Genomic DNA, 9,677 nt, shown 5'->3' on the forward strand with positions numbered 1-9,677 from the left:
GGGTGTACGTGCACGTGTAGCTTGGGGGATCTACTTGCCTTATCTCATCATTCAGCATCTTCTCTCTTGAGGGCAGCTCCCTGCACCTTTCAGCTCATCTGCAGCTACAAAGAAATCAGAGCAGAGCTGGAAAAAATTAAGAGGAGGAGAAAAGTGACTTTTTTTAACCTATGGATTCTTGTTAAAAATACACAAGGACCTCCCAGAAAGCAGCAATAGCTGGGGGTGGGGGGGGGGGTGTTGGGTTTGACAATGTGTGTTACATTCACAACTGCACCAGCAGACACACTTTCTGCTCCCATTGAACAATGTAATCTGTGAGACAGAGTGGTACCGGGAACACAACAGCAATGCTGCTACTTCGTTTTACTTTTCCCTTTTCAGGGGTCTCCACAGAAAATCACCTTCCTCCATCTCACTCTGTCTTCACTCCAACTACTTCCATGTCCTCTCCAACTGCATCCATAAATATCCTCTTTGTCTGTATCCTTTATCTGACAACTTATCGTGGTGGAGGATTTTGTGCACCTGAATGATCCTAGGAGCTATGCTGTCTGGAACAATTTTAATTGCCCCTGGCAGAGTCTCCCAACGCAGATTGGTTCTAGGTGACAGGCTAGACAAAGAGTGATTCCAAAGACTCATGGACATAAAACAACAGGGAGCTCAGTGTTCCTTGCCTTGATGTAGGTTATCGGAGCCCCACCCTGGAGAAACGCCTGTGGGAGGGGCTCGTTGGCGAGTGCCTGGTGACCGAGTCTCTACCCATGGGGCCTGGTAAGGCTCAGCCCAAATGAGCAACATGGGTTTGCTTTCCTGTGGGCCCACCACTTGCAGGAGGAGCCATAGGAGTCGGGTGCATGATGCCATGGGCAGTGGCCAAAGGTGGGGACTTTGGCGCTCTGACTCCGGCTTACCAAAGCTGGCTCTTGGGACATGGGGTGTGACCTCTCTGGTGGGGAAGGAGACTGAGCTTGTGTGTTGAGCCTGAGCTTGTGCGTTGAGAGGTACTGATTAAATATAGTTGGGCTCACCTCGATGCAGAGGATGGGCTCTGGAACCAATCTTCTTGAGAGGTGCTTGACCTTATTCCACTCTGGAGTTGCCCATGGTGAGAGGTGCCGAGCTGGTGTGGGTCTACTCTTAACCTCCTGACTTGGTGCCTGTGTGTTGGAGTTTTCCCCAGTAGATTAGAGGGTAGCTTCTCTGCACCTTCAGGTGGGGGGACAGGCTCTGACTGTTGTTTGTACCTATTTGCCAAATGGCAGTTCAGAGCATCCAGCCTTCTTGGAGTCCTTGGCGGTGGTGTTGGAAGGTGCGCCAGCTGAGGACTCCTTCTCCTCTGTTGTTCCCTTCTACTGGGGGACTTGAATGCCCACGTGGGAAATGATAGTGTGATCTGGAGAAGCGTGATTGGGAAGAATGGCCTCTCTGATCTGAACCCGAGTGGTGTTCAGTTGTTAGATTCTGTGCTAGTCATGGTTTGTCCATCACAAACATCATGTTCAAGCATAAGGGTGTCCATAAGTGCACTTGGCACCAGGATGCCCAAGGCCATGGATCGATGATTGACTTTGTAGTAATGTCATCTAGGGCTGTTGTAAACAAATCTTTTAGTAATCGAGTAATGGGCAATCGAAAACAAAATTTGTCAGGTTCTACAGTAACTACCATACTCATTTTATGAGTGATACAAATACACAAAAAAGAACAGTAAACAAACAACCCATTTAATTCCTCTTTTTAAAATACTTTATTGCTTAGGTTGAATTATTTTTAAACATCACATAAAAATCTAAATGCTGTAAAATAATTTTTATGGATTGGAAAACTGAATGGAATTTACAAAGTAGGATCTGGAAGGAAGGACATCATTTGGATAGAAGGTGGAGATGATCTTCTGGAAGCCTTCATCTTCCACCATGGACAGCAGCTGCATGTCTGTGATGATCATTTTTAAAATCCTGTTTGTGAACTCAGCTGCTGCACAACCAACATTCTGGAGCCCTTTGTAGAAAGCTGTCCAACGTGTGACTCTGCCATTTACTGAAAAGAAGAAAAAGAAAATTATAATTTGTTTGTGCGGACAGCACGGTGGCGCAACTGGTAGAGCTGCTGCCTCTCAGCGAGCAGGTCCCTGGTTTAAATCCCAGTCCAGGGGCCTTTCTGGGTGGAGTTTGCAAGTTCTCTCTGTGCATGCGTGGGTTTTCTCCAGGTACTCCAGTTTCCTCCCACAGACCAAAAACATGCATGTTAGGCTGATTGGTAACTCTAAATTGTCCCTAGGTGTGACTGAGAGAGTGAATGGTTGTTTGTCTCGTTTGTCTCTATGTGGCCCTGTGATGGACTTGCGACCCGTCCAGGGTGTACCCCGCCCCTCGCACAGTGATTGCTGGACATGGGCACCAGCGACCCCCGTGACCCAAAATGGAATAAACGGGTAAAGATAATGGATGGATGGATGGATGGAAAACTGAATGGAATATTTATGTTTGAAATTGAGTAAGTAAGATAGATAATGTAAAAGTTTGAGCTTGTACATTGAGTTCTGCAGACTGTATTATTATTTATCTTGATTGCTTAGCTATAAAAAAATGACAGTTGTAATAAATGCAGATTAATCCCAGTTTTCAGTCATAAACAGCAGTAGCAAGAAGAAAAAAATCTTAATAACTCGTGTATATACATTTACACTTGAAATATTCACCCTAAATATATCATTTAAGTCAGGATGGAAGTCCTGCATAGTTTTTTTTCTCCTCACAACGTACAAACCCTGCCAGGTAGCCACTATGATTAGTCAGTAGATTTAACGTTAGCAAAAATATGCCTTATTTTAACCAAAACAGTCCATGCTCAATAATCCAGGTATACAATCCAACAATTTTCAGTCGGGTCATCTGGACAGTTTCTTTTTTTTTCTGAAACGTTACACCTTCCATCTGGAAGGCTTCATCAGTCAACGAAACACACAACACAAAATTGATTCTTCCCCCAAACAGCTTACTCCAAAGTGGAACAAACCAGTTATGTTGGTGCTAAGATGGTGTCTTAGAAAGAAGAAACTGTCCAGATGACCTGACTGAAAATTGTTGGATGCCTCATTTTACATCTATAACATGACAGATTATCACACATTTAGGTTCACGTATTTTGCAAAGAGAACATGATACCTGTTACAGCTGCGGACAAGTTTGATGCTACAGTGGGTGTTTTTGCTTCAGACGCTGCAACATCGATGACGTGCTGTCGTGGTTACTCCAGTTCTGCTTTGCAGTGGATGCATTGCGTTGTGTTGTCTTTTTTGTTTAGCCTAAAATGTTCCCAAACTTTTGTCAGTTTTTGTTGTTTTTGGGGCTCTTCTTCTAGGCAGTCTCTGTTCCCTCTATAGCTACAAATTTAGCACATACGCATTAACGGAAGTTCTAGTGGAACTGCTCCATGAGGGGAGCCAGTTGAGGTGGTTTGGGCATCTGGTAAGGATACTCCCTGGGTGTCTCCCTAAGGAGGTGCTTTGGGCATGTCCAAATGGAAGGAGACCACGGGGAAGACCCAGGATACACTGGCACGACTATGTCTCTCGGTTGGCCTGGGAACATCTTGGAATCCTCCCAGAAGAGCTAGAAGAGGTGGTTGTGGAAAGAGATGTCTGGGCCTGCCTGCTCAAGCTGCTGCCCCTGCGACCCAACTTCAGAACAAGCAGAAGATAATGGGTGGATGGATGGATGGTCTTTGTCCTGGCAGCTGCACTTCTAACATCCTTCTACCAAAATACACACTGTCCCTCCTCTGGACATGTCTAAACCACTGTCCCTCCTTTTGACATGTCCAAACCATCTCAGTATGGCCTCTCTAACTTTATTTACCAGTTCTTCAAACTGTGATGTACCTTTGATGATCTCATTCCTAATTGTATCCATGCTTGTTACTCTTAAGGAGAACCTCAGCATCTTTATTTCTGCTACTTCCAGTTCTGTCCCCTGTCTTTTTATCCATGTTTTGGTCTCCAGACCATACAACAAAGTTGGTCTCACCACTGTCCTGTAAACTTTTCCTTTGACCTTTGCTGGCACTTTCTTGTCACAAATCACTCATGAAACTTTTCTCCATCCACTCCATACTAACTGGACTCTCTTTTTCACTTTTTAAAAACACCACATTTTCTTGGACAATGGAACCCAAGTTCTTGATGTCCAGCACCTTTGTGACCTCTGATCCTTGTAGCCTCACTGTTCCACCAATCTCCCTCTCATTCACACACATGTACTCTTACTACAACATATTTTCATTCCTCTTCTTTCAAGTGCATACCTCCACCTCTCCAAGTTATCTTCCACCTGTTCCCTGCTCTCACCCTAGGTCACAATGTCATTTGTAAACATCATAGTCCACAGCCTGACCTCATCTGTTAGTCTTTCCGTCACCATAACAAACAAGAAGGGTCTCGGAGCCAATCCTTAATGCAATCCCACCTTCACCTTGAAGCTTTCTGTCACTCAAACAGCACATCTCACCACTGTCCTGCTGTTCTCATATATGTCCTGTACAAACCTAACATACTTCTCTGCCACTCCAGATTTCCTCATGCAATACACACCTCCTCCCTTGGCATCCATTATGCTTTTTCTAAATCTACAAAGACCCAATGAAGCTCTTTCTGACCCTCTCTGTACTTTTCCGTCAGCCTTCTCAAAGCAAAGACGGTGTCTGTGGTGCTCTTTCTTGGCATGAAACCATACTACTGCTCACATATAGTTAGCTCTTGTCTTAGTCTAGCTTCCACAGTTCTCTCCCAGATCTTCATTGTGTGACTCATCAACTTAATTACTCTGTAGTTGATAAAACACTGTACATCACCCTTATTCTTAAAAATGGGCACCAGCAAATGCCTTCTCCATTTCTCAGGCATTTTCTCACCCTGAAATATGCCATTGAATATTTGAGTCAAAAACCTCAGTGCCATCTCTCCAAGACATTTCCAAACTTCCACTGGTATGTCATCAGGTCCTACTGTCTTCCCCTTCTTCATTCTTTTCAGAGATTTCCAGACTTCACCCTCACAAATCTTTCCCATTTCCTGGTCTACAGCTTCTATGACCTACTTTATTCTACCTATTCTACTTTACTTTCTTTTTTCTAATAATAAGAATAATTATTTCATTCTCTTCATTTATTAGCTCTTCAAAGTGCTCTTTCTATCTTCCTGTCACACTCTCCTCACTTGATAGAACATTACCATTCCTATCTTTAAGAAGCCTAACCTGCTGCATATCCTTTTCAACCTGATCCCTCTCTCGCCAATCAGTACAAGTCCTTCTCAACCTCCTTAGTGTCCAGCCTCCCATACAACACATCAAAGTCATCCTGTGATGCCCAAACACAGTAGGCAGACCCAAGGATGGAGGAACGCGCCTATTCAAAAAGGTCCACCATCACATATGGAATGACTGCACAATCCCCAGCATGCCACACCCTGTTTCAGACAGCATTTTACAGAGTGATGAAGACTCCCTCTTATATACGTACATGGATGCTCATTCAATGAGCATTTTATGAAAACAACTGAGGTACAACTGTACAACTTTAAGTGTATAGTTTTTAGAGCTGCAACATTTAATTTGTTATTAAATGAATTACACACTAATCAACACTTAAACACTAATGTACAAGTATATTGTAAAAAAGTGTTGATTGTTGTCCCTATATTGTACAGTATGTGTTTATATTTCTGAATGGGATATTATTTTTTCAAGTTTTATGTTTTTATTACAACTAAAAAAACAACAATTAAGACTGGTATTTTCTCCCAAGCTTCATACAGTGCTCTTGATGTGTTGTGTATGTACTGTAGTACATAAAATATTTATCTGCTTACTGCATTTTAAAGAGATTAATGTATTTGTGGCAGAGCTGATTCTTTTTAGCAACAAATTCATCTACCAATGTTGGAAACTTGCGTGAAAAGTAAAAATTCTGGAGGCATTTCATGTGTGTACATGTAAAGTCCTTGTCAAATGAAATGTTCATCTCCAGGTATTCTTTCCTTGTCCAGATAACTAGCGTGCAGCTCTGCAGCCCCAGATATATCATTGTCCACTGGACCTGGAAGAATACATGTAAAATATGTATTATGGTTTGTTTTAATGAAAGTTTATAAATACCTGTCACATCGATTCGTAGATTGTATGTTACAATATTTACTCACCTGGAGGTAGAATCCACTTTGCCCATTAGGAAGAATGAGATACTTCCCATCTTCTAAGCATCTGATGTAACAATTTGGCAGGACACAGAAACTCTGCAAGTTTCATAGAGCTCACACTTAGGACACTTTAGGAGCTGTGCTGAGTCCAAAATTCCATCTGGGCTTGCTCCAAACCAGGTATGGTCAGAACACACCACCAGGACTTTCTGCTGAACAGTGTGCCCTTGCGCCTTAATGAGTTGTACAGCTTTGTCCTCATTTTCTTTTCCATATGTAGTTGCAGTATTCCCTGTGAAGATGGGGCGCAAGTGTTCATTTAGGAGTTTTTGTAGGTTAGTAGAGTGCCATTTGGGCACTCTGCCATGCTCACAGTTAGTCACAGCTTCTTTGCATCATGCCATGTAATGATGCACTTTGCACCTGGGTGTCTTTGCACAACTTCTCAACCTGAGATGGGCTTACTTCAACATAGGCCTCATAAAAAGTGAGACACCTCTTGCAGGTCGACATTGTGCTGTGCTCTGTATGGGGCATCTGTAGATCACACTGGCTCTGAGAAGACTCATCATTCTCCATATCTTCAATGTAGCACTGGGCAAGGAAACTGTCAGTCTGCAGCTGAAATAATGGGGCCATCACAGAAGAACTGACATAACTTTTAAATTCTTTATGATCTTTGAAAATCTTGGGGATGGGTTCTGCTGCAGACACACTTGTGGGATTGAATGTTGATGCTGATGAGCCTTTGTGAATGTGGTCTGCTTTATGATGTTTAAAATGTATTTGCTTCACCCTCTTCAGCTTAGCATTCTTTCTTGTGCCTGCATTCCACTCCCTCTGCACATCAGTGATTGATGTCCCTGTCTTTCCTTGTCTGACTGCGTTCTCATCCTGAACTGAAAATAATGTCCACATTAAAAAACAGTAGTTGTACACTATCATTTCAAAATGCAATTAAAGTAATTACAAAAACTAAGAAAAATCAGCATTTATCTTCCACAGTATTGCATCAGCCTGGCTGCAAGACCTGCAATGCATGAACACCCTCACTGTTTTTATTATGCTGTCGGAAGCAACCAAGTCAATGAAGTAGCTAAATCTGCTGGTAGATGTAATCTGCAGTCACTTTTTCAGGTCGTCCTCTATCCCTCATCTGCAGCAGCAGTATGATCATATTGTCCTGTTTGAGCTCTGACAGGTGGTGTTCCAACATGTTTAAATTAAATCCACAATGCTTGGAGAAAATACATGAGCTCATACTGTTCGCACAGAAACAAATGCTGGTCCTGGTCCACAACGGAAGTCACACTCATAATGCATACAAGGCAGCATGGGGGGAAAGGAATAAGGTGGATATAAAAAAATCTTCAGCGTTTCTCATTCTGCCTGCCCAAGTCACAAATCCATCAGTAAACTCCTTAATTTGAGGGTTTTGCTCTACTGAGACATCATCTAATTGTTGTGTCTATGACCTATCTGCATCATGCCAAGGTTCTCCTGGGGTCAGGCACATCCCTCTTTTTTTCCAGACAAACAGGATCCTCTTGGCCATAAACTGTGGGCCGATCTGTTGCAGGAAATCTGCACTGAATTGGTTCTTGCATCCAGGTCCAAGGCCTGTCACCCCCTGCTGACCTGGGACCAGCAGTGCTGCCAACTCTAGGATTCATTTGATCTGATTTTGTAATCACTGCCATACAGTCACAGTAACATGTTTGAGTAAGTTTAGACCCAGAAAATTTCAGACTGATGGAGGACAGAGATAAAAGGTAAGTGTCTTTATTTACAAGTGATTTGAGTTGATTTCTGAAAAGGGTAAAAGTGAGTATGAGCAGGATTGGATGGTAAATTAATTTACATGAATCTTCACTGGAGAAATCTTACTCTTGTTATTTGCTTTGCAAGTCTGAGAGAGGGCCGGAAGTTAAAGGAAAGGTGGTTGTTGAAGGTGAGTAAAGTTGGAGAGACTGGCAGGGCGACAGTACTTCATGAATTGTTCCAAACCAAAATTCAGTTCACAGGTTGACGAGATGGTACCTGATGTTGTCACAAGGTGAGTAGAGGACTTGGAGGCCACAGAGGAGCAAGGCTTGATAACACAGGAAAAAGCATAAAGGTTAGTTCTTCTCATTCAGAGGTGAGTTTACAGGGCTGTGACTAGTTACCATGAAGTAGCTTAATGTTCTAGAGTTGTAGGGCTGGCTCCAAAGTCCACCAATAGGTCGTTAGTCAGGATCAGGTGCAGGTAAATGGTAAATGGACTGCACTTATATAGCTCCTTTCTATCTTATCAAGATACTCAAAGTTCTTTACAATCTGTGTCCTCATTTACCCATTCATACAGCACTCTACTAGATCTCTACAAAGAATAATCAGAGCTTTATCATATTCATACACCAATGGGACACATATTGGAGGCAATGAGGGGTTCAATGTCTTGCCCAGGGACACTTGGGCATGTGACTGCTGGTGGAATCGAACCCCCAACTCTTGCATTGGAGGACGACTGCTCTAACCACTCAGCCACAGCCACCCCCAGGTGTAGAAGGGTGGCTCTGTCCAGTTGTTTGCCAGCTGTAGGAAAAGTGATTAATGCAAAAACAAAGAAATCCTGTACACAGGACCATCTAGCTTCTGCAATTTTAATTCATTTCCACCACTCAGTCTGTAGCTGAACTTTTTAATGTTATTTATTTATTTATTTATTGCTAAATCTTTGTTTCAACAATTCTGGAAAGATCTTATCTGCAAACTTTACGGTACAACAAAAGGATCTTTGTGTTCCATCTGGACTGTTGTCAAATTAAAGTTAACGTTTATGCATGTTTATTAAGGACTTTTTGTGCTCTGGACCAAGGACTAATAGAATCATCCAGGCAGTCATCAACCAGGGTTTGTGATTTTGTGATGGATACAGAGGAGTCTGACATTCATGTGAAGAAAGGGACGGAAATCAAAACCTGCCTCAGTACCAAAGAGAAGAAACGGTAACATGACAAAGTAGCACAAACTTACAATTCTAAATGTTTCTGTAAAGAGTTGCAGGACTCTGATGAGGAATAACTATTTTTGGGGTTTGAAATATAAAAGTCAAAGAAAATGTGTGAATCTCCATAAATGATCAATGTCCAGGGGCCTGACAGGTGAGAAGAACAGACAGGTGAGGAGAGCAGAAAGGTGAAGAGAACAGACAGGTGAGGAGAACAGACAAGTGAGGAGAGCAGACAGGTGAGGAGAAAAGACAGGTGAGGAGAGCAGACAGGTGATGAGAGCAGACATGTGAGGAGAACAGACAGGTGAGGAGAACAGACAGGTGAGGAGAACAGACAGGTGATGAGAGCAGACAGGTGATGAGAGCAGACAGGTGAGGAGAACAGACAGGTGAGGAGAGCAGACAGGTGAGGAGAACAGACAGGTGAGGAGAACAGACAGGTGAGGAGAGCAGACAGGTGAGGAGAACAGACATGTGAGG

The sequence above is a fragment of the Nematolebias whitei genome, chromosome 9 (assembly GCF_014905685.2).
Source record: "Nematolebias whitei isolate Nwh7 chromosome 9, NemWhi1, whole genome shotgun sequence".
In the NCBI taxonomy this organism is placed as follows: Eukaryota; Metazoa; Chordata; class Actinopteri; order Cyprinodontiformes; family Rivulidae; genus Nematolebias; species Nematolebias whitei.